This window comes from Ceratina calcarata, unplaced genomic scaffold, assembly GCF_001652005.2.
Source record: "Ceratina calcarata isolate Rehan_Ccalc_2016 unplaced genomic scaffold, ASM165200v1 scaffold514.2, whole genome shotgun sequence".
NCBI lineage: Eukaryota > Metazoa > Arthropoda > Insecta > Hymenoptera > Apidae > Ceratina > Ceratina calcarata.
This window is the reverse complement of record NW_017175971.1, coordinates 1,060,542-1,084,364: the sequence shown is the minus strand read 5'-3', so window position 1 is coordinate 1,084,364 and position 23,823 is coordinate 1,060,542. Positions and strand designations below refer to the sequence as shown.

Genomic DNA, 23,823 nt, shown 5'->3' with positions numbered 1-23,823 from the left:
TAATAGGAATCTATAATAACAAATTCAACATGCTAGCATTGTTTAAATATATAGCCTATACATCCTTACTACATACATTATTTAAAAAAAATCTTGAAGTCCTTGATTAAAATAATCTTGAAAATAAAACGGGCCCTATTGGTAATTCTTCAATATACGCAAAGTATTATCAACCGGAGTATTATACGTGGGAATAGGGGTTGCAATGGTATAATAGTATAATCAATTGAATTCAGGATTATATCAGATGTTTCCTATTTATATGCTTGTGACTGTATACCTACGTGACATGCGAGAAACGGGTTGCACGCGCGTGTTGTACCCGCAGATCCGGCGCCAGGTCGCGTCGCGCCGTGCCGAGCTGCACCGGGCTATGACAATCACCGTCAAATTGCGCGCGACGCGAAACAGGCGTGGCTTCGCTCAGTTAACTATAACTAATTCCTTGATAATTGTCCCGCGCTTTGATCTGGCACACACGATTTCCGGCTCGGTGAAATCGCTATTTAGCCGATGACGGCTGGTCCGTTCGGCGAGTTTCCCGTCCTTTTTACCGAGCTTCCTGTTCCCATTATGTCAACAATCTTCTCATTTGATTTCAACAATGCAAATGGGGATTACAGAGATAGGAGGAATGAATGTAAAGATAAAAATATCTAAAGTCGAGTTATTGGTGAAGACCAGACATTTTATGAGAGCTTCGCGACGAGTCGTCTAACAATGGACTCATAAATTATTCATCGATCGCATTACGTTGGCAAGCTTAATTAGTTTGACTGATTAAAATAACAGAAGCAGATCGTGTGGGAAAAAGAGCGCAAGCCGCTTTGTTATTTGTATTTTTCGCGTAAAGGGGAAACCGCGCGGGAGGAAATTGAATGAAAATATCAATTTTGTCGTGAGCCAGCTCTGTCATTAGACGAGCGGAAGGGAACGGCGGGGAGCCGATGAAATTCGCTGGCCGACATTCTTATCGTGCGCTCCTTAATTCGATAGAGTTCAGTTTTTCCTCGACGGACCTTCGACCTGAATTTTCAACGATAAATTCGTTTCACCGCGTGACTGTAACAAGTTCGAAGGGTTTCATTTGTTCGAAGGTTTCATTCTTCAAGAAGGCGAACGAGCGAGGAAGAAACGTCCCGGGAAAAAGCAGTCGAAGTTGATTTGTTGGAACCGACTCGAGTAACTACGATCTTCGGAATTATCTAGCGCATTCCTCAGACCCGCCGGTTTTTACTCACCCGTCGTTTTTCGTTTACAAAATTTTATCTCAATAATTCCAGTCTTTAGACTTAAACTCGATGCAGCGAATTTCTGAAAATAAACTTCTCAATGAAGTCTCCGGGGAGTCGCCGTGCTTGCAGCTGAGGAAGTAATCTCTTGCCCAACTTCTGTGAACTCTTTGGGAAATATCCCGGAGGTCCTTGAGAATTATCATTCTCCTTCGAGATCGCGATTATCGTTCGATGTCTAATTGGTCCGGTTCGTCTACTACAAAAGTACTGATGATAGGAAATTAATTCCAGTTGAATTAGAAATTCCAATGAAGTACTTTAAAATGTTGAAAATGTAAAGTAGCTCGATCCAGTTTTTAATGTGAGAATAGGAATTTGGTTTAGGGTGGAGATTTTCGATCTACTCATCGATGAAAGGTTTTTAAGCGAGATTTATAGATAATAGCAACTTCTGGCCGGACATAATCCGATCAGAGGCAATCGGAAGGGGCGTTTATCAAAGCGAATTGCCTTCAATTGGTACGGAACGAGTCGGCGGAGAAACAGGCTCCTCCTTATCTAAGCGAGAATTTCCGAATGACTTGATACAAATGGGCTCCGTGGCTTCTGTCACGAGCTTCCCGGAAAAGGATGGAAGTCGGACTTCAGGGTGAACGTACGTCGGCACAGTTTTCTCGTACGAACCCGACGAACGAAAGTGTTCATCTATGAACGAATCTAATCTAATGCATCGCACGTGTGCCGACCGTATAGTTTACGGCGCACATTTCTCTATGTGCGAATTTGATAGCGGCGATAATGACGTCACACCCTCGCCAGTGTCAATAAAAATTTTACGTCCTCACGTGCTTCCAAATCTTTTTCACTTGCCCACTTATCACGTCTTATAGAAAATGAATAACAGATTCGATCCATGCAGAGCTTGTGCTTCGTGAGAAATCGTATAAGTGATTTGATAGCAGCGTTGTGAACGTGAAATTATTTTGCATGATCGATCAGCAAGATCGGATCGTTACCAGAGTTACTTGGACTACTGGCATTCGAGTCACTCCTCGGTTACACCGTTTCTGGGGTCGTTTTATTCGGTGCACGGTACCGCGTGTTCCATTCGGATACGCGTTTCCAAGTCGATGAAATGTCTGTAATTTCCGGCGGCTATCGATTCCTCTTATGTTTCAGCCGTGGTGAGCATGTTTACAAGAACGTCGGAAACGGACAAATCCGGCCGCAAGTTAACCAAAATCCAGCCGCAATTATTATCCTTTGGAATTTAGCACAACGAATCTGTCCATCACTTGCAATATTCATGGATTATTGAAGTTGAACAAATATAAGTGATTTGTAGATCAGACAAGTATTAAGAATTAAATGAGGTCGTCTCCTTTTATAGACGTGAGATACGAAGGAAACCATGTCACAGTATTATAATAATAATAACAATAACAAGCCTACAACTTTTATTTGATGCATTCATAGTTTTTTCTTGTACTGTGATCGTGTCGAATGCGTAAAACTGACAGGGGATTATCGGGTGTTAAAACGCGGAGGGACACGCGATCGCTAAGCTTAACGGGCTATAATCTCGATCGATCCGCCCTATAATTCACTATCAGAAATCGCGTAGTCAGCCCTAACAATAATTCAGCGCGTTTGCTATTAAATTCTCTTGCCATTGAAATGCGCGGACGCTGCGGCTGGATATACTAGACAGACTATATTTTCCGGGAATATTCGTAATTCTAGCGGATTGAATCAACCGACTGGGGGAAATTATTTACCGACCAAATTGGCCCGACTACACCGCCGAGATGTTATCTCGGTGGCCAAATTGGCCGCCGCGGGAGTACCGTTTAAGGGGCATCGAGAGAACTCGAGAGGGTTTCTTGTTCTCCTCGCGGGTGACTCTCCAGCTCGAGCGAATTACTCGGACGCGTAAACAGGCCATGGAATTGTCAGATAAACCATCGCATCGGCCGTAGCACAACGCTTCCGGGACATCAATTACCCGCTACGGAAATCTCACGGATATTACGTCGCTCGAAATACCCTCGAGACGCGTTGGAAACGTGGAAAATTGGCAGTACCGGGGAACTCCCGACGCAGTTTCTCCAAGGGTCGTTTTATAGTTTTGCGAACTGGCCCTCGACGAGAGTGGAAATCAGATTTCGCGATACGATAAGTTTGCCAGCCTCGAATTTGTTCGAACGGCTGATACCTCATGCGTCCACGATTGGATTCGTTTCCGATTCTCAAGGTCGCGACAGGTCTGCTAAGCAAATAAATTGAAATTTGTTTCGATGGAGTATCGATGAAACGGTGCGTCGCGTCGCGTCCTGAAATTAATCGCCTCGACCGCGTCCATCGCAGATGCCCAGACGATTCAATTACACAAATTCAATTACGCCGGCCGATATTTCAAATAATCGGTCCGGCGGAGGACAAAATCAATCATTGGTTGCTTTACCATTTGAGAGAATCGCGTTTCGCATCTACCTCCCCGTTTCGAATTAAATTCAATCGGCTCGTCGTAAATCAAACGACCCGGCCACCGACTCCTCCATATTTCAATGGGCCGATTTCTTCCTACATCTTATTCCCGGTTCCCTCGATTTCTATATCCCCCACCCCTTATTTTTCTTTCCCCGTACCTCCTCTCCCAGCTCTTAATCGCGTTAAAATTCTAGGATATATTGACACACCCCCGGTAATTCCCGCTTCTCTTCACGGACGTAGACACGTTAATGGCATGGAAAACGTACTTACCCGTTTCGCTTTTCTATTTCCGGTTAAAAAGGAAACGGTGTAATGCTACGTAAATAGACTATCGCGGTAAAAGTTTGACGAGGTGGACACGTTCCTCTATTCGTGACGGGCTCGCGGCGAGAATTCCTCTTAACAGGTCGGATATTTTTCAGTGGAAAAACCGGTCGTCGTGCGACGATACGATTTTAGCATAAACGTAACACGACCGAAGGTAATTTACGCGATATGACGTCCTCGTCGGGGTCAAGACAGTAGAAAAAACTTTTACGCTCTCCTCACCGAGACGGGTAGGCACCGCATGAATTATTCAGCAGCTGAAAACGTAATTCATGAAATTCAGATGTGTTTATATAACGAAATTACGTATTAAATTTCGCTTATTCCGTTATTAATATTCCATGGCACACGCGAAAGCCCCCGCCCTGCCACCGCTTGTTCTGCCCGCCGCGTGCTCTCTTGTACCGGATAAAATAGCCCGCATGATTTGAATAATTTCAGAATACCATCGATCCGGCACAATTGCCGGCGTACATATTTTCCGATCAAATTGACATTCCACGGAAGTTCGTTGCATAAGCGGTTACGCTGTTAAGAAACGTTTCGCGCTGCCGCACGAACTAGCCCTTTGCCGAAGCATGTTCGGGTTTATAAAACGATTTACCCCGGAGCCAATACGCGGGTGCCTCGTCCCTTTTTAATATAAATTTTTCGCGTTTCCAGATGCGTAATTTGGAATTTAATATGAGGAACTTTGCCGATCCGTGCCATTAGTGATATTAATAAATTGTTCCGATCAGCTCGTATGAAATTTGAACGGTCGTTACAATTTAAATTATAAATCGCAGAAACGCCCGTGCCACGACAGGGCATTAGACAAGCAATCTTCTGATAAAACGCGTTCCAACGAGTCCCATCGCCTCTATCGGATACTCTGACAGCCAATTGCTCGATTCAATCTGATCGAATCCGATAAAAACACGCGATATTTCTTTCACGCCGCGCGACTTCCTGCGAAACGATCTCGGAGCAATTCATAACGATAACCGCGTGGCGTCGTGTCGCGCCGGCCAGATGTCGAATGCCTCCGGTGCTTTCAGCGTGTAACGGGAACGGCGGGCCACGGTTGAAATAAATCAGCGAATAAACGAGAGCACGGCGACACCCGCATTTTGAAGATCACGGATTACCATTAAATCGTATATGTAGCAGCGGACAGGACGGGCGTCGTTAACGAAGCGCGAACGAGTCGAGCAAACAGGGGGTAGGACCGGTGGTAAAACAATGACGCTGCTTATTTTTCAGGCAATTCGAGCGCAACGGCGCAATGGCCTCCCTCGGGGATCGACAACGCGTCGCATGAATCAAATATGTGGCCAGACACGTTGGCCGTGAAGCGGGGGTGGGAGCCAGGGTGGAAGCTCCGCTCGTCGAACAAGCTTCCGCTCCGGCGCGAACCGTCTACACCTCGTACGTGATAATGTCGCGCGTAATTAATTCGACGAGGGTTACCCACGTAATCGGAGGGACGGGTCGGGATCCGTTCGTTCATGGGATATGGATTTCGAATTTCGTGAGGGTTGCGACGGTGCGATAATGGTGCTTATTAAGAGCCGATCGGCATGGATATTCTAAACCCCTCGGGTTGTAAACTGAACACGACGTTCCGCGGTATCGTATGAATTAATTTCGACGGAATATGCAAAAGAGAAACGATTTTTCATTTACATAGATCAGCTTCTTGATCGCACGTAAAATAAGTGAGGTATTAATTGTTTCATAAATCGTTTCCTTAATTTGATGCAGTCGAGGCAAGCTGAAACATCATTTGTCATGTGTAGAAACAATTCTCGAGGTATACGGAGCACGAGAATATTTTTTCCCGTTTGCGCAACAATTCCCTTTTCAACGAAGAGGGAGAGGGACGAGGCGGAGGCTAGACGCCTTGCCTTCCCGAGCGAACCGTGATACCGTGACTCTTTCACTGCTACACCCGGTACACATCGTCATTTGCGATATTACAGTTCACAAACTGTCCGGTAGCTCGGGTCCTTTGAGATGTCATTGTTCCAAAGCAGTTTCCCAGGTAGAATCGCGTGAACAAAAGGGGGTCGTGTTCGTTGCACGCTGTTTGCGATAACAGTATCCGCCCGCGGGTGTGCTACTTCTCTCTAGTCGTGTATTTCCGAGCAACGGATCAGTTAGGAGAAGGGTAGAAAAAAGAGGGAAACAGGTTGCGCCGCTTGGGCATCGAGCTCGTTTCGATATTAAGAAAGTCTTCGTTAAAGTCTTCGTTTCTTGAATCAATGGCAGGTGATATGTTTCAATAAACAACTACAGGCGCAGTGCAGGATTATCACAGAAATCTTTATAGGACTTTTACGTTCTATTAATTTCCTTTTGGTGTCGTGTAAATTTCTATTTTATCTGTAAAAGCTGAAAATCAATCGACCCGATCAGAAAAGTAAATAAAACTATGCATTGTGTACCATTGAGCACTTTTATCCCTGGAAATCCGATTTCCCCTTCGCAAACTAAAATAAAAATCAGCCGTGTGCCATGAAAAAAATATGTGGAAAACGAAGAGTCGGTGAAAGACAGCGACGATACGTAGAAATTAGATCTTTTATGACATTAGCACCGAAATTTAATTTTCTCTCTTCAATGATAAACCGAAATTCATTCTATATCGAGTACTCTGACTTCCGTTTGCATCAGAGTCCAGTGGATCTAATTTTAAATTATTCATAGTAACAGTTCGTGTCTTCGTTTAAATGCAATTACTTGGAATCGAGTAGAAGTATAAGAAAAACAAGTTAAAGTCGTTTTCAATCTCTCGGTCTCCTAGCGAGGAACGATAATAGTAGTCTCGAAGCGTTACTTTTTGTCTCCCCACACGTGGAACCGGGGCGAATTCCTCCTAAAGCGCATGGTATTCGAACAGGGCATCCCTTGGGCACGATCTCCCAGATTTTCGGAATCGCCTTTCTGCTCCTTCTTCCGTTGAAGTTATTAAAGTTTTTACAAAAAGCAATTACTGTCCGGCTAATTTTTGTTCTTACCGCGGGGTAAGTTTCTTGGAACGCGCCGCTTCCGGGACAAAGAAAACCCACTGGGGAGGGAAAAACTACTGGAAATTGTTTCCTCGCAAACTTTTAATGGAGCATAATTGCACCACGGTTACCACCCCCTTCCCTCTCGTTCCAGGTATATAATATTTTTATTTCGAAAATGCAAATACGTTTAAAAGTCCGCTCCGTTCGATTTTTTTCCTCTCCCACGCAATGCGGGTACATTAAAGCTTTAAATTAAAAACAAATTCTCTACCAATTGTTATCCTTTGTATGAAAATTTATTTTCGTTGTATCCATTTAAGGTTTGATCGAGTATAGATCGAAGAAAATTGGTTAGGAAAATTGAAGGGAGTAAACGATTTTACGGAACGGTGCACGGAACATTACATTATCACCGATGTCACATTCTATGATATTCGATTAATGTGATAAATGAAGTAACAAATTATTTTCTGAGAGTAAACAAAAAGATATAATAAAGTTATAATTTAGTATTTTAACGCAGATGCTGAGAAATGAAGATTAAAATTGTTTGGTGTAGCGGATATAACGTTACACACTCCTTATAGTTATCTATTGCAGAATCGTAATACTTTAGAATGGCTGATAAGCGTTGGGTAATTCGCGTTAATGCTCACCGACCACGTCGTTAAAACGATCCTTGTAGAGATACATCCAACTACTTAGAGCCTCTATGTACTTAGTTGCCTTCAAAAACTTCTTAGCCAAGAGTTTTATCGAAATTAAGTTATTATACAAACGCGAGACCTTCCTTAACGATAAATTCTTGTTTTCTCCCTTAATTATGTCTGCTCACGTATCGCATCATCATTTTATCAGCCCTGAGTTGGAAATTTCCTTCGTAAATTTGTATACAAACTGAAGAATATTTTACTATCTAATGAACGAAGGAATGATTGATTTACCGCGTTAAGAGAAACAACTCCGATGAGAGATTTGGCTATTTATTAATCGTCGGATTAAACTTTCATCATATCTGATACGAACTCTGTTATTATTATTGAATTTTTACGAAGTTAACAAGCCGACCATTAATCACCGTGCTAAGGACGAGCCGCCAACTTAATCGATCTGGGCTAGCTCGACGTTTAGGATTAACTAGATCCATATCGTATCCATTGACCTTTAGACAAATTTGTACGTTTTAGGATTCCGTTTATTTCCCAATGAATTGGCTTATTGGCATTTTTATTTCGGTTCGAGAACAGAAACGTTTTCGTTTGGCCTGTATTCATCCTTTCCGCTTGTTCTACAGTTACGTCTTCCTCGATGTTCGACATCAGCGAAATGTTTTTAGAACGCCTTACGTACAGGCACCCGGAATAAATATTGCATCAGCATGTTTAACTGTAAAACAAAGTGTCAGCTTCCAGGTATACATACTGCAGGTTCCTCTGACTAAGCTCGAATGGCTTCTGAATTATCGGATACTAATATTTGGAAATCTTTTCGGAGATTTCAATTTTCAGGTAGTAATCCCTAATTCTGAGATGCTCATTTTAGGATCATTCTCGATTCGATTGGAGATGATGTTTAAAAACTACACCTGGCAAAATGATTGTTGTTCGAAAAAGTCGAGGAGGAATATCGTCATCGGTCGACTAATCTAAGGCTAATCCAATCAGGAACTAATTTTACGGCCGGCGAGCCGGTTATTATTGCCGCGGAGCAAAATGACTCTCGTCGCGAGTCGGAGGCTCGAAAATAGCCGCCTCGCCAGGTAGGAGGCAGGTAAATGAGATTTGACGGATGTCCCGGCTCGCGAGAGCCACTCCGTCGCATTAGTACCGGCTGTCTGGCTCCGGGACGAAGGGGCATCATGGTAATTAGTCGCCGGAGAACTTTGACGTCTCTAGACGAATCGCGTCTCTCTTCTGGTCGGTTTGCACCCGAGCGTCAACGGAAAAACAGTCGGGAGTCGTGAGGGCTCTTCTACGGTGTTCGCGTTCCCGCGACGCGACGAGTCGTTCAATTCCTGGATGAGAACGCGGCGACGTCATTACCACTCGTACAAAACACGTTTTCCCGACCAGTCGTCACGACTTTGGGTCGGATCGTTTCCTGGGCTTCGATAAATCCTGTTTTTTTATCGTTCAACCATCCGTAATACGAAATTGATAAAGCGAAAGAAAATCTATTGCTGTTTTCCATAAATTATTGAATATTTAGAGTTTCTCAATTTACATTTTTAAAGCAGAGCAAATTACAATTGTATCTCATTTTCTTTCTTTTTTTTTTTTAACATGAACATTATGCAAACTTGTAAATACTGGCTCGGAAGTTTGAGTAAAATACTCTTCGAGTTTGAAATATGATCGATATTACCATCCGCGGAACGGTTTCCCAAATCCTATTAGATTATAGTGGTGTATTGGAAATTCAACGGGCCAGCGGTAATTTTTCTCGATGAATTATACATGTAGCTAAGCGCAAGCAGAGAGGGAGAGGGAGCAGGCTCAATATTTGCCGATGATCGATTTAATGTTTGCCAGTTGATTTTTTACGATATTTAGCTGCGCCGTGAACTATGGTCAGAGACTATTTGCATATTGCCGATACCCGAGTCGTGAAGTTAAGTTTGTGTATAGATTTTTCCTTCGAAATATCAATACCGATGAAATCACTAAAGCATGGAATCCCGAAACGTTTCATTAACATTTCACTAGTCAGAACTTTCATCAGGCGATCGGAGTATAAGAAAATTTTGTAGAAGAAAAACGGCGTTATAATCAGTTCTGTAGTTCGATTTTCATTGCTGAAAGTTTACGTATAGAGAGAAGTGTATTGAAATAATGGATTCCTGGCAGACTTCCTTTGGAATTTTAATCCCTATTATATTCAGCACAGTAGCACACCTTGTGTATTTACTGGTAGCCCCCATCGTCGCAAAGTTCCTCGGAAAATTGGGGCCCCGAGGAAACTTTCTTAATTATCGGCGGATGAACTATAAACGGTAGGGCGGATGGGGTAGGGGGTGGTGTAAGTTTCGTAGGCTGGACAGACAATCGAGGTCTCGGACCGGTGACCGTGCGGGTTGCGAGTACGGGCGCGATTTTCTCGTCTGGCGCAAAATTAAAGAGGAGACTGGGGAGGAACCGTGCGGGGGTGAGGAAAAAAGGGAACTGGCCGGAAGTCGGTGAACCGTGAGATAGGCGGAGGCGAAGCGGGGAAATCTCGCGGCAGTCAGCATCCGTGAGGAATAGATCGGCCCCTCTTTCGGTAGGGGTACATTATAATGAAATCGGTTTTCGCTTAGCGCGCTTTCAAGCAGCCTTTATTAAATCTGTGATTCCGCCGTTTTCCTTTCTCTCTCCGCCGTTTTTTGCCCCCACTTCGTCCGTCCGCAAAACCGTGCGCTTCTTTCCTTTTTTTATTCTCGACTGCGTCCTCGATAGAGGGCGAGGGAGAAAAGAAGCGAGGCGGGTCTTTCGAACTGTCTTTCAACCTCTTTACCAGCCAAGCCCGGGCCTGCTCGCTCGTCTTCCCGAGGATCTTGCTCCGGATTTACAATGGGAATTCGTATTATATATATGTATATATATATGTATATACCGTCTCCAGGCTTTCGCCTGTTTCCCCCGGCGGATTGTCGTCGGAACGAACGACGAACAGAGCCGCGAATATACGACGCGGGAGAGATTGTACCTGACTTGCGATTTTTATGATCTTCCGGTGCTACCCCGAAACGGCAGGGAAAAATATAAGCCTGAAAATATTCTGCGGCGGGACCGGTTGTAATAACTTATTAAAAAGCCGGGGAACAGCACGTTAAAAGAAGCGGACCGTTTCTTTCCCTTTTAACGTGCCCTGGAACAATCCTCTTTTCCAACCGGCAGAAACTAACCTTTCGTTGACACGGCTCGAGAATTACGCTTTCAGCGGTAGAGAGAACCGCGTGTCACCTAATTTCTAGGACGTTCGCACGATGGGGAAAAATCCGAAAAATCCCGAGTGAAATTTTAACGGGGAACGTATTTAGTTAAATTCTGTTTTTACTTAATCCGTTCAACGAACTTGACTCGAAATGCATCAGAGAGAAAGAGCAAACGAATCCAGCGATGTATGTACGTAAGTGCCGGCGGGGACCAATGAATTCGCTTATTGAATTCGGCCGTGATTTATGCATATCGGCTGGGCTGTTCGTCGTTTTCCAATTTGCGCGACACGGCTGTACGCGCGCGAGGATGGAGCGTGCAAATCATTTCCGGCAGTGGGCCGCGGCGCGAAAAAACTGGCGTGGGAAATCTGTAAGCTCCAGACGGTGCTGCGAAAGATATGAAAGCGCGGAGCGCTCCCGATATTAAACGGTGGCTTAACAATCTTTCATTAAATTCCCTTGAAACCCCCAATCGCTGTACGCTCATAAAACGTGCGTGAGCAGCCGGAAATCAAATTAGTCTCGTTTGACGGAATTCGAAGTTGCTTTTAATATTTGAACAAATATTCGTGCATAAAACAACAAAGCCAGAATTTATTGCGACTCTTGCGTCTTCACTCATTCGTTTCGTGACATCGAAATTTGCCGCAACGCGTGATTAATATTGTTTCATCTTATGAAATATTCTTCCCCCCAGAGTAAAGGAATTCACTTCTGGATTGGATACAATTTTTCACTCCTCGTGACATTCTAATTCCCCTTCTTATATTTTTTAAAGCACACTCACCTATTAAATTTCGGTGTCGTATGTTGAAAGATTATTATTACCCGCGTTCATTGCACCTTACTCTATTCATTTCCGCGTACACAGAGGATTCATTCACACGCACGGTGCACCCACCGTTACAATAATTAATCACTTTAAATTAACTATCCTAGTATTCTAGGTTAAACGCGTTGGAGATTACTCGGAATTATCACCCTCAGAGGCTGAATAACCGTCCGCCGTACACACTCTGCTGCGTCATAAACGCGTATTTATTATTAGCCGGTATGGCCATAATGGAACGTTTCCGAAATTCGTAGTGGCCGTAGTTAAAATTCTGCGAGTGCGAAGCTCGTTTCTCTGCACCGACAAATTCTTCTAAAGGGGATCTTGACGTTCGGGGTTAATCGAGCACGTTGCGCCGCGGAATATACAGTTAACTGCGACTCTCCCTCTAATACCGGCCCCTCGACGTCCGTGAGTTACAAGGACCGTCGCGTGCGCGCCTGACCCGTTTCGTGATTTAATGGAAAGTGAAGCAATCTCGGCGTTTGCCTTTGTCCTCGTCATCGGACTGTCCCTTTCCCTGTGTCTCGCAAAACGATACACACAATTTTCTCGCCCCATGTACTTCGTTCGCTCCTATGTTGCTCGCCGTAACACCCCTGGCTCGCTGCGGATGCGTTATTCTCTGAGAAATGCAACAGCCTATGGGTTTAGTGGAGATTAGTTCTGAATATAGTTGCCAGCCTCTTCAGATTGCGTTTAATATTTGACACAGTGCGCGAGAAACCCCCAAAGGTGCACCTTTACACGGCCTCCAAGTACTATCTCGGTTGGATCACGCAGTCTGGCTGTGTTCGTGCCTCCAGTCGATTGTAACGGGTGCTGCGGAACGACGCTACTTGGATCTTGTTCCCGTCGACTTCGAGCCGAGTTCCACTTGTTAGAAACTGTACCGTCTTGCAATCGATGTTCTTTGTACGCCACCGCATGCAGATGTAATCTTTCCCTATTCCATGTTAATTCTCTTACGTCTAATCCAGTTCCCGTACCTTTCCGCGTGTGTAACGAGTAGAAGTTAAATCTGATTTGATATTCGAGAAACGAGAAATTCGAACGCATCGACTTTATCCATGTTCTAAACATTGGAACCGCGGCCTCGTTCCTACGATTGAATCGTTCCACGTGGAAATGCACGTAGTTGAAAGCTTTTCTTCGGGACATTCAGAAATCATTCTTAACGCGTTCCAGCGAGGCGCGTTCATTGTTAATTAGGTTTAATGAACGTGTTAACGCGGGTGAATGTACTGGAGCCGGCCCCGGGTGCACAATGCGGGATATCCCATCTAGCATTCTCCGGGATATGTAATCGCTTTAATCTTTCTGGCACATTAAATATTCCGAATTACCCCGTATTTCTCATCCTCTCTACGATGAACCGCGAAGGGTTCTACCTAACAACCGACTACATTCTTCAATGTCCCACATGCCGCGAGGATCGTTTAAGCTTGTTCTAATATACCAGGCTCCAGAACAATGCCCGAACAATCTTCCACCTCGCGGCCATATTCAAAGAACATTTTAATCCATGAACACCGGCACAAAACCCCGAATACTTTTCTCCGACTGGCTACGAGCTTCGCTGAAGAATTTAAGATCTGACACCAAAAGGAATGCGCGATTCTTTCATAACTGAAAATTATATAACATTTTAATGCGTCGGGAATTTCAGTTTTAAAACTGGATTTCGAATCGTTCATTTCCTGCTCCCGTATAAAATTTTATGAGTGGAACGAAACAGCAAGAAACGGATATGTGTATAATAATTCGTCTTGAAACTGTTCGTACCAGGGTACATAATTCATTTCGAAAGGAGGGATGACTATGGTTTTTTTATAGAATGCCATCGAACGTCAATTTGACACACTGGGGATTCATATTCGAGCGCAACTTTTTTCTTTATGGGCGAGTCAATTTTTAACGGCCGACGTTGTACGGTGTTTTTCGATGCCGGTTGGGTTTCCCATGGGTACATGACGTGATCAAATCGTTAACGAGAGGCAGAGGTGTAACGCGAGGCTGTTACATCGATTTTCAATATTTCCACGTCGAAGGAAACATGCAACGCGGTGAAGTCGTATCGTGTCGCGGTTATTAAAGTATTACCGAAACGACGTGTCGCATCTTTTACCCCTATGAAACGTCAGTCAACCACGGCAGATTTTTAACCCTCATGATTTAACAGGGCTATCCATTTCACAGTTCGCGAGACGAATCGAATGTGAATACAGAACTGAAAATCGTTGTAAAATTATGAAACCCGTGCGAGCACGATTGATGAGCTTTCTAAAGCTGAGCTTTTAGTTTCATGGATTCATTTTTCATTTCTTTCCAATTCTGTTTCGATACTCTCTCTGTGACGATTCGATGATCCAGCTGCTGTTCATTATTTACATTGAAGATTAAATCAGAATCCCAATAATTTCTGTCAAAATATCTTTGATTTTAAATGTAGAAGCGAACTGCACAGATAATTGTACGTTTCATTCATTTGAAATAATCATGGAAAATGTGAAATATTCTGTGAATTCATCAGAGATGGTAGGTCGAGAGCGAATAAAGTACGACAAACGAGTGACTGGAGTGCTGAGCACACGCGCAAACACGGATGGGCGAATTAATCAGTTAGTTAGAAACTCGGCCGACATTAAAACCCCATCACGTCCGGCCTGTTCCAAGTTACTACCGACAACTAGTTACCTCCTTTTAATAACTGTCCCAACTATCTCTCTCTGTCTTTCGACCGACGTCGCCTCTCGTGGTTGTGAAAAGGCTCCGCTCGGAATTTTATTGGGACGGTCGCGATTTTTCTAGATGTCCCGCCCAACCGACAATGGCCCCAGGTAATTTAGCGATTTCAGATACCCTGCTACGACGACAGTCGGTCTATTATCTCGACTTCGGTCACCGTGACAGCTGCATCGACATTATCGCCTTGATATCTGACGTTACGTCCCGGGAAGGAAACCGTGGCTGGTGCACAGTTCTCCATAGAAACGCTTTTTGCTTCCCGGTCTGAATATTTTTCGTCTCGCGACACGCACCGAAAAGACTTCCCGTGACAATCGCGTATCACTGCGGGGTATCGTTCCTCCCGAGAGCGACTCCAGGTTTTCACGAAATTCTTAAATCATCTCAGAGATATGATACTCCACAAGATTTAGAAAGTGGTGAGATGAATAAAGTTATTTTAGACCAAAAGATATTTTTCTTCTAACGTTATATTGAAGACGTGTTTATTTTACTGCGAAAGTTATGCTACCATTATAAAATCACATCGCAATTTGATACAAATAGATCGTGGATACAATATTTCAATGCCAGAGACAACTTCAGATCATTTACTATCTAGCATTTTATAGGCAATGTGATACTATGCTTTTTGCTGGTAGTATCGTATCTCAAGATACAGAAACCAATTTTCATGTCACCTTTATAAAACCGTGGAAAAGAAACGCGATTACGAGGAAAGGCTCAATTTCTCGGAGTTTCAGCGATTTAGCATTCATGCAATTAACTCAGATTTATACCGCGGGCAGAGGCTTTTTCTTTCCTTTGAATCAATTTCGCGTTCCGGGTGGGCGTCTCCGGCGGGCCAGGCAAAAAGCGGCCGCAAAATGCGAGAGCCTTTTAACCCGGGATAATGCCCGGTTACCCCATCCCCCCCGATATTATCGTTAGACGTTAATGCCCCGTCAACGAGGTATACCGTCAAGCTTAATAACACAAGTCCGTCCCGTCAGCTATACGCGCTGCGGTAGAAAAGAATCGTCTAATGGTGTAATTAAGAAATTCCGACCGTAGACGGTCGTTTCAAGATGCTGGCGGCCGGCGAACCCTTATTTACGGGTGCGCCCCGTGCAAATTCTCGCCTCCCGCTTCCCTGCGTAAACAGTGAGTCTGGTTGCTTAAAGTGAGGCTTTCAAGCTAAGCCGCGGGACAGAATGGAGAGGCACGGGGCTTAACAAATTTTCTGTACCAGACCAACGGGACGATTGTCTATCGTCGGAACTCACAGTGACGGCTTTTCGCCGTGCCATTGTTTCGTCGATTTTTCCCGACCTACGTTTACGTCGATGCTACGAGCGATGATTACACTCCGGCTAGGTACATCGGAAAACAATGCTTCCGACATTGATACGACAGAAACGAGTTCCGTTTCGCGCACAAAAATTCTTCGAGCCCCTGCAAAAAGAGGGTATCAAGTTCGACGAGTTTTTATATCGAAAATTCTTCGTAGAATCTTGACAAATGCAGACGGGTCGGGATCGATTTCCTTTTTGTAGGACGACGGCCTCCGGTTTACAATTACGCTTGGGTGTTCTCGGTTTTGGTTCCGGTCGAAAGGGGAAGCGCGCCGCTTTTCTAGGAGGCATTATCATCGAAATCGAGCACAGGCGGCGTTAGGAACAAGAACGCTTCCCTTCGCGGGGATTATCATTTAAATTGGCAATCGATACTGGCCCCCGGATTATTCGCATCCGTTCCCCGCATTTTCGCTATTCCTTCTTCCTCGTTTTTTCTTCACCTTTTTTCTATTTCTCTTCCTTTTTTTACTTGTAGTCAGGCTAACCGTGTACTTATTCTTCACCGTGTCGGATTAGACGACTCGAATTTACCGTAGTCCGAGAAACTAAATCTTTTTGCCCAGAATCTTCATCTGCATCTACGAGATTGTATAAACCCTTTGAATTTTATATAAATTATATCGGTATTTTAAAATGACACGGTCTTTTGTATTTTCTCACGTTTCCCACGATGTATGTATTTCGTACGACCCGTGAGCCATCTTCCAGTGGTATGATTTATCAATTTCAGTCACGTATTTCAAATCCACTATGTTACTATATATAGTCTTAATGTTTTATGATAAGGCAACGTTTCCTTTACCCGTTTTCTCGTTCGATAACGTTCGATTGGAACCAATGAAACGTATCGACGGAAACCGCAACAACGCATTGTCCGGTGTTTGTTTTGTCGTAAAGAATTCTTTCGTATCGTATACACAGCCAAAGATACGTGCGCATTGTTTCAGCACCGGTGACCCGAAATTTGTCGGCCGGTTGCTCTTTTCCCTCGAATTCCATTCGTTCCCTCGTCCGTCAAAGGCTCGGATGATTCTCCAATTAACCGTGAAAGGTACCTGTTGTCCTCTGGCCAAGGCATACATGCAGTAACAAAGCTGGTGTTTCTATGCACACGATACCAGGACACAAATCTAAACCTGGAGTGGTTCCACCGGGACTCGTAGCGTTTGATCTGGCTACATACCCCCCCCCCCTCATCCACGTTTCCCTTGTTTTCTTGTATGTAATTCCTTTACCGATATTGGTCACATTTGATTACGTTCTTGTGGCGAACATTAATTTTCCGGCTTCCGCTGCCTCTTGTTCCCAATTCGTTTTTATTTGGAGGATACTGTTTCCTTTTATTTTTCATACTTGCATCAAAAGAATTTAATATAAAATATCTATTCTTGTTACATTGACAATTTGTGTTTGCTGAACCGAACGCGTTTTTTTATTGAAATGAACTAAAGTTCAGTGGTATTTGGTTGAAAAATGCGAATAATCTGTTGAGAACGGGTCCGTACGGGAAATCGTGCGCGAAATCGTTCGGAAAAGAGAGAAGAAACGGAAGACCGGTTAACGATATATCGTTTACGCGATTAATACGTACCTGGCCCGTAACGTTTCGCACGAATTAATGGCCGCTGCGGCAAAATACCGTTTGAATATTTATAATCGTTGAATAAATTATTGTTATTTAAGTGGCGGCGTTTCATGCGTGTAACGAATACCAACGGGCAATTTGCATGATTGTAATTATTGATTGTAATTACCTATTGCACCGGTTTGTTCATTAAGCTCGTTAATTCTTTCCCTCCTATTGTATCGTTTCTTTACGATCGGGTCTATCTGCAGGAGAGCCAGAGAGGGCAATTAGAACGGTTTCATAAGCACAGAGTACCATAACTGGCCGGGAACGACCGTCTGTTAAAGAACAGAAGTACCGCGTAAAAATTATTTTAGGATACCGCTCGATGCGTTACTTTAAATACGTAAAAGATATTCGATAGTCAGGGTGAACGTAACGATCCGACAAATGAAGAGTATGCGTGATAATTTTTCTGAAGTACAGGGGGAACGCTGTTCATATCATATTCATATCGTATCATTAATCAGTAGCCGGCTAAAGTTACTTCATCTACATTCAAACTTTCCGACTTATTATTTCTTTGCCTCCACCTCCGGGTGGAAACTTCGAGTCCATTTTACGTTAACGTCGTTACGATTCCTCCTACCGCGGCCATGAATAATTCCGATTCGTGCGGGAGAGGCACGAAGGAAGAAATCTGATCTCGCGTCAACTGTCGTCGACGTAGTCGTCGACCGACCTCTCCCGACCCGTAATTATTCCAAAGATTTTATTAGTTCGCCGAGGTTAACGGGAAATATTCGATCGGACGCGAATGGAAGTTCGCGCGGGAAACTTTTCCTCGCCCACGCGTTTTTACGAGCACCACCCGTCCCACTCGCGAGTGTAGGAATTATCGGAAATTATCGGCTTCGGGGAACGAGTCGACGCGAATAAATTCGCGGTGGGATTAGTTGTTTCTAGTTTCGACCAGGGGCAACGCACTGCTGGAAGTTTCATATAATTAACGACATTTCGGAACATTCTTCTCGTCGCAACTTCTTCACGCGCGCGGCCACCGAATCAATAATGCGGCTTCGTATCCATAAATCATCCGACGGCCCATACCGAGTGCAACGTTGATAAAGATATCTCGTTACTTTGTTCCATAGAACAGTTATTGATATTATTTATTAAATCATACGTTCTCTTCCATAAAAGATAAAAATAATCGCTGTACGGTTCAGTATTCAATATTCTAGTAAAAATTGGATTCGTAGTCAGATACAATTTCATCTAACTAAATAATTCCATCGCTACATTTAGTCTATCAGATTTTTAAAACATCATGTCAAAAATATTAAAACACGTACATACTACGAAAATAGAAATTAGATAATATCTTTTTCCAATTCTCTAAAGCGAATAATGGACGCGATGCATGGTCTCTGTTAAACCTTAGTCACCGTCTCACGGATTCGTCTTCGATTCCGAATTCAGTCGATATTTTTATCAGCAATGCATCAAGCAGCGATCGAACAGTGGGAACGGAACTCCGCGGAGTGATTTGTGTTTCTAATCTCGAAGAGGTAGATCCCGGGACGAGAACGAAAAGGGTTTGGACGTATCGACTGTAACGACGGGAGGGGTGCGGCGCAAAAAGCGCCATCGATAGAATTGCGTTGTCAACTTTTTTTTGGCGTTGGACGAGGGTCACCTTCGTTCGATTCGTTCGAGGGGCGGGCCGATACTTCTAATTGCCGTCCGGCCAAGAACCGTTGACGACGGAACGGGGAGGAGGATCGGAAGAATCGGTCGTCACGAGAATCACGTATTCGCGTGCAGCTCGATAATGCGAACCTCCGGGCACTGAATGAGCGTCGAAATAATTCCAGGAATTGTTGCCACCAACGCACGATGGGTATCGGAGAATTTAGTGGTTTGCGGCGTCGCTCAAAAGGGGGAATCGGAACTCTTCGAGGAACTATGGAAACACGGTCAAGAAAGTGTGTCAGTGTTGAAAGCGTAATGGGCCGAGGGGCGAACGGGAGCTGCCTTGGAATACTTTTGTACCTCGGTTTAATAAATCCTGCTCACGCGACGAATTTATTTCCTACTGAAAGTTGAACGGCGAAGAAACGACGTTCATTCGAGTTCGACCGATCAAAACGACCGGCTCGTGTTTCGTGTCCAGTTCGGGCGACACGGAACGGCTTGCCGTGATGATGGATCTTGCACGGATGCCCGATTTAAATAATAATCCTCCTAATAGGAGCACGGGTTTAAAATATCGCAGCCTATAACAGCAATCGGGCAAAGGGCTTATGCAAGCTGGTTCTCTTGAATCGATTTTTTAAGGGTGTATTTATAGAATAATTGTCCGGAAAGTAGAGCGTGGACGAAAATATTTAAAGAACCAAGCACGGCTGCGCTCGAGCGCAGACGAAAACCAGGACGGGCGAGTAGCACGAGTCGACCATTTCGCCGAATCGCCCGCTTTGGCTCCATTTTCTGTGCCATTTTCTTCGAGCTCTCACGAGCCTTGTGAAAAGCCTTTAGCGGCTCGGCCGTGCAAAGCAAGAGGATGAAAGTTTGCACAAAAGCGAGAAACTCGACTGGGCCGTGATAGGATCACATCCTCTTTAAAGATAAAAACCGACGATTCCGAATCGGGACACGTTCGTCATGAAAATCGCGGTACCGCGTCGCGTCACGACTTTTCCACTTCCGATTATGTTCAACGCCAATTCTAGTCGGGACAACGGAACGAAAACCGCGACGATGGGTATGCACAGCCCCCTGTCCCTGATCAAATTCCGGAAATCGATCAGCGAATTTTGTTACATGCCACAGTTTCCAATCGATTTCACGCCCGTTACCGAAAATTCACAAACAGGTTTCACTAGCGCATTTTTAAACAATCTGCGCAATTGTTTTTTTATTTAAAAACGGTATCGCGGTACTCACGATTCGTGTCCCGAAGCACGTGTTCCTCTGGTGCGTGCGGGCGATCTTTATTGCGTAAACCGCATCGATATCTCTCGGGACAGAGCCGATTACTTCCTCGAGGGATCCCGTTAGCAGCGCAAGCTCGCTTACACACGTCACAAGAACACCATCCACTTAACAGGAAATCGATCTGATCGTAGAACGATACGTGCTCTTTAATTTAGCCGATGACGGAGTTCGATCGTGAAACGGGCCACTAGAGACGAGCCGGTCGGGCGTCGATCTCTCGGCGATAGACGGTGTACGCGAACGAAGGGTGCACGTGGTGCCGCGACGTGCGCCCACGCTAGACTGGCGCTCGCTCGCTCGGCCGCCTGACTCGTCGTTGACTCTCCCTACTGCGTGGTTGGCCGACCGGCTTGGATGGCGGGGTGGGTCGGTGACTGCATGGCAGGAACGCTTGCCGGAGCAACCCTTTTCCCTTGTTGCACCCCGTACTCTCTTCATTCGACGCCCCTTTTCTCCGCGTTCTCCTTTTGCGGATGTTGCACCCATGCTCTCGTGTTTCGAGCTGAAGCTTCGAAAAAAGTTTTCGATTCGATCATCACCGATCAGGTTTCTTCTACGTCCTACGTTCCACGAGGATTTTTCACACTTTTTCATAGAACAACTGAAGTACTCGAACATTAGATAAAAAGCATACGTCGAACGTGCAGCGATAATATATCAAGTGAAAAAAGCTAATTTCATTCAAATTTTTATTTCGTAAATCCTAAGTTCTGTAATGATTCATTGTGTTTCGACGCATTATCATTCAAATAGACATTGGTCAGTATTTTCGCGCGTGCGTTACCCAAATCGCGATTGAATCGACTTAATGACAGTTTGATCCCCGCGGTTGCTCACGGAATTCAGTTTGGCGGAATTTGGACGATGACGCGCCACCACGGGGTGCGATGCTTCCGGTATTGTGAACACACCAGATTCAGATGTCCGAGAGCCAGAAACTTGATCTACGACAAACGTAGGCCAGAGATTGCGTCGCATTCATCCCTTTAAATAGCATGCAAATTATCATAAGCCTCGTTTAATTAAACTCGAGCGAGGTATTGACGATCATACTACGTTCCGATTATACGTGAAAAGAAATTTGCAACGTTCATCCAAGATACGATCAAAATAATTGCCACTGATGAAACGTAGAACTTTTTAGCGGAGATAGGGGTGAAGTAGGGGTTCTTTCGACTACATCTCCATCGAATTAACCGCGCCCTCGCAAAGAGGAAACAGTGAAGCGGAACAGGAAGTCGTACAATAGAAACTAGCCTGTCTCGTGCACCGGCTCCGTTCAACTCGCAATTCCCATTACTTTGAAGTCTCTCGCGGAAGGATATTTGCCTGTCTGCCTCGTGTCGCTCAGCCTCTTTGCTATTCCACGGCTCCTTAACGCTTTTCACCGACCGGCAGGGATCGTCAATCAGACCTAACCTTTCATCCGATTTGCATTCGGATAGAACTTAACCCGTTCGCATTTGCCAAGGCGATAGAGCGAATCGTATTCATTCATTCGAGTTTCACGAAAATTTTTTACAGACACGCAGTGTCCGTGGGATGGAATAGTCAGAAGTGGCGAGACATATCGATTTAAAGAAACTTTACACGTGAGTCGGTTACACTTGGGATTTTGCTGAATTAGCTATCAGTAAAATCTCGACTCCTACCGCTGGATTACCGGATGTAATCGCCATACGATAACGTGAAATTAGATGGAATCGCGGTTAAACAATTGCTAACCGGTTCTTAAAGTTTCATGAACGACGAAAGAACACCGAGGGGTCGACGGTGTGGCTTTTATTAACTGTAAGGAGGCACGAACTCCCCATTCGCGGTGGCAAGTAGCACGCGTCGTTGTCTGCGGCTTGGCCGGGCTGAATAAAGTTTATCGCGACAGTTTTTATCAGCCTGCGTCCTCGTCGCGAGGATGAGACAGGAGAACGAAACCGTTCGAATTTCACGTTATTTTATTGCCAAGATCGTGAAATATTCAGGCAGCAATTACGATACAAACGACGCGACGTACGATCTTCCGTCATGCGAATGGCCCATATGTCCATCGGTTACCATGAATATTACAACCTCGCGCACGTCAAGGTGAAACTGCGTGTTGGCATTGATGTGTCAATCGCGATCGTACCGTCCGAAAACCAGAATTTTCGCTATCTGTTGCGCTGCCACGATTGCCGGGATCTTCCTTCGCGAATTGATCGAATCGATCGGGCACGGATCTATAACACGGCTACGATACGTCAAGATCGGGATGGATGAGCCAAGGGTCTGAGACCCGGGGATCGACTACAGCTCGGCAAACTTTGATAACTTCCTTCTCGTGCTTCGCGAAACGTTATGAAAATATTCCAGACACGTCAAATTCAGAAACGTCTAAATCAACTTCCGCGTCGTATTCGTTCGAGACCTCAAACGTGGGGGGGGGGGGGATGGGGAAACGGGAAGAGAGGAGACCGTCGCCGTGGCTGTACAAAATTGGTGATCGATTATTGATACGATTTTTTTTTCCAAAGCAAAGATCATAAATTGGATGATTTGCGACAGTCGATACGTTCGACTGGTTTCTATCGCAAAAGGTCACCGTGGTTTGACGCTCTGATTTCGAGCGGCTCCGATGATCGCCGCGTGACAAATGGTCGTGGCAGCTGGCCGCACGTACAACGCCCGGACACAATTAATGGGAATCCTTGGGGATCCACGGCTGGGAGGAAAGGGGACGTTCGCCGTCGCGGGAGGGGGTGGGCGGAATCGAAAATATATCGCGGACGGACGAATACGAATCGGTGACGCGAGTGTAACGGTGCGCGACGCGTGATTTACGGCGTTACGGGGATTCGAGGAAAGGAGGATTCCAGGCGTCTGCCGTTGACTCTGTTTACTCCAGCCCCTTCTGTTTCAAATCTGCCGGCGAACGCCACCGAGCGAGGAATACCGTTCGGATTACAGCCGCGTGACGCCTTGATTTAGGTACAACCAGCTTTATAGCCCGTACGATACCGCGCGGTCTCTGCCTGGTTGCGTCCTGCAGTCGTTTAATAGCGCGAACTATCGTGCCACTGAACCGAGGTTTCGAGGTACGAATCAACGGCGAAACGCCGAGGACAGCTAACGGATTTTTAATGAAAGTCGTTTAAAACGCCTCGGTTTTTTAATATATTTAAATGTAATAATTAGTAATTTAGAGATTAGATTTTTATGAACAGTCGTTGTGATCCCGTAATTCGAGGAATTTGTCGTAAAAAGAATAGCTGAGATAACGCATATGGTTAGTTGCTTGCGTATGTCTGACCATGCGTGGGTTCAGCCTACTTAGAAGCGCTATAGGTATTGTGTGCATAAGCCGCTTCTCAATACTACAAGCGAAACCCTACTGGA

At 44.9% G+C, this 23,823-nt stretch overlaps 1 protein-coding gene across 2 annotated transcripts in view; it reads right to left on the bottom strand.

Annotated features, from left to right (window-relative positions):
* LOC108628264 (chaoptin) overlaps positions 1-23,823 on the bottom strand; it is a 143,960-nt gene that overhangs the window by 54,558 nt on the left and 65,579 nt on the right. Inside the window, exon 1 of one of the 2 annotated variants that reach the window (XM_026816316.1) lies at positions 20,401-20,717. The exons of the other annotated variant lie outside the window; for it this stretch is intronic. The gene's annotated coding sequence lies outside the window, so the exon portion shown is untranslated. Of the gene's footprint in view, positions 1-20,400; positions 20,718-23,823 lie in introns of those variants that run through there. 2 annotated transcript variants of the gene reach the window in all.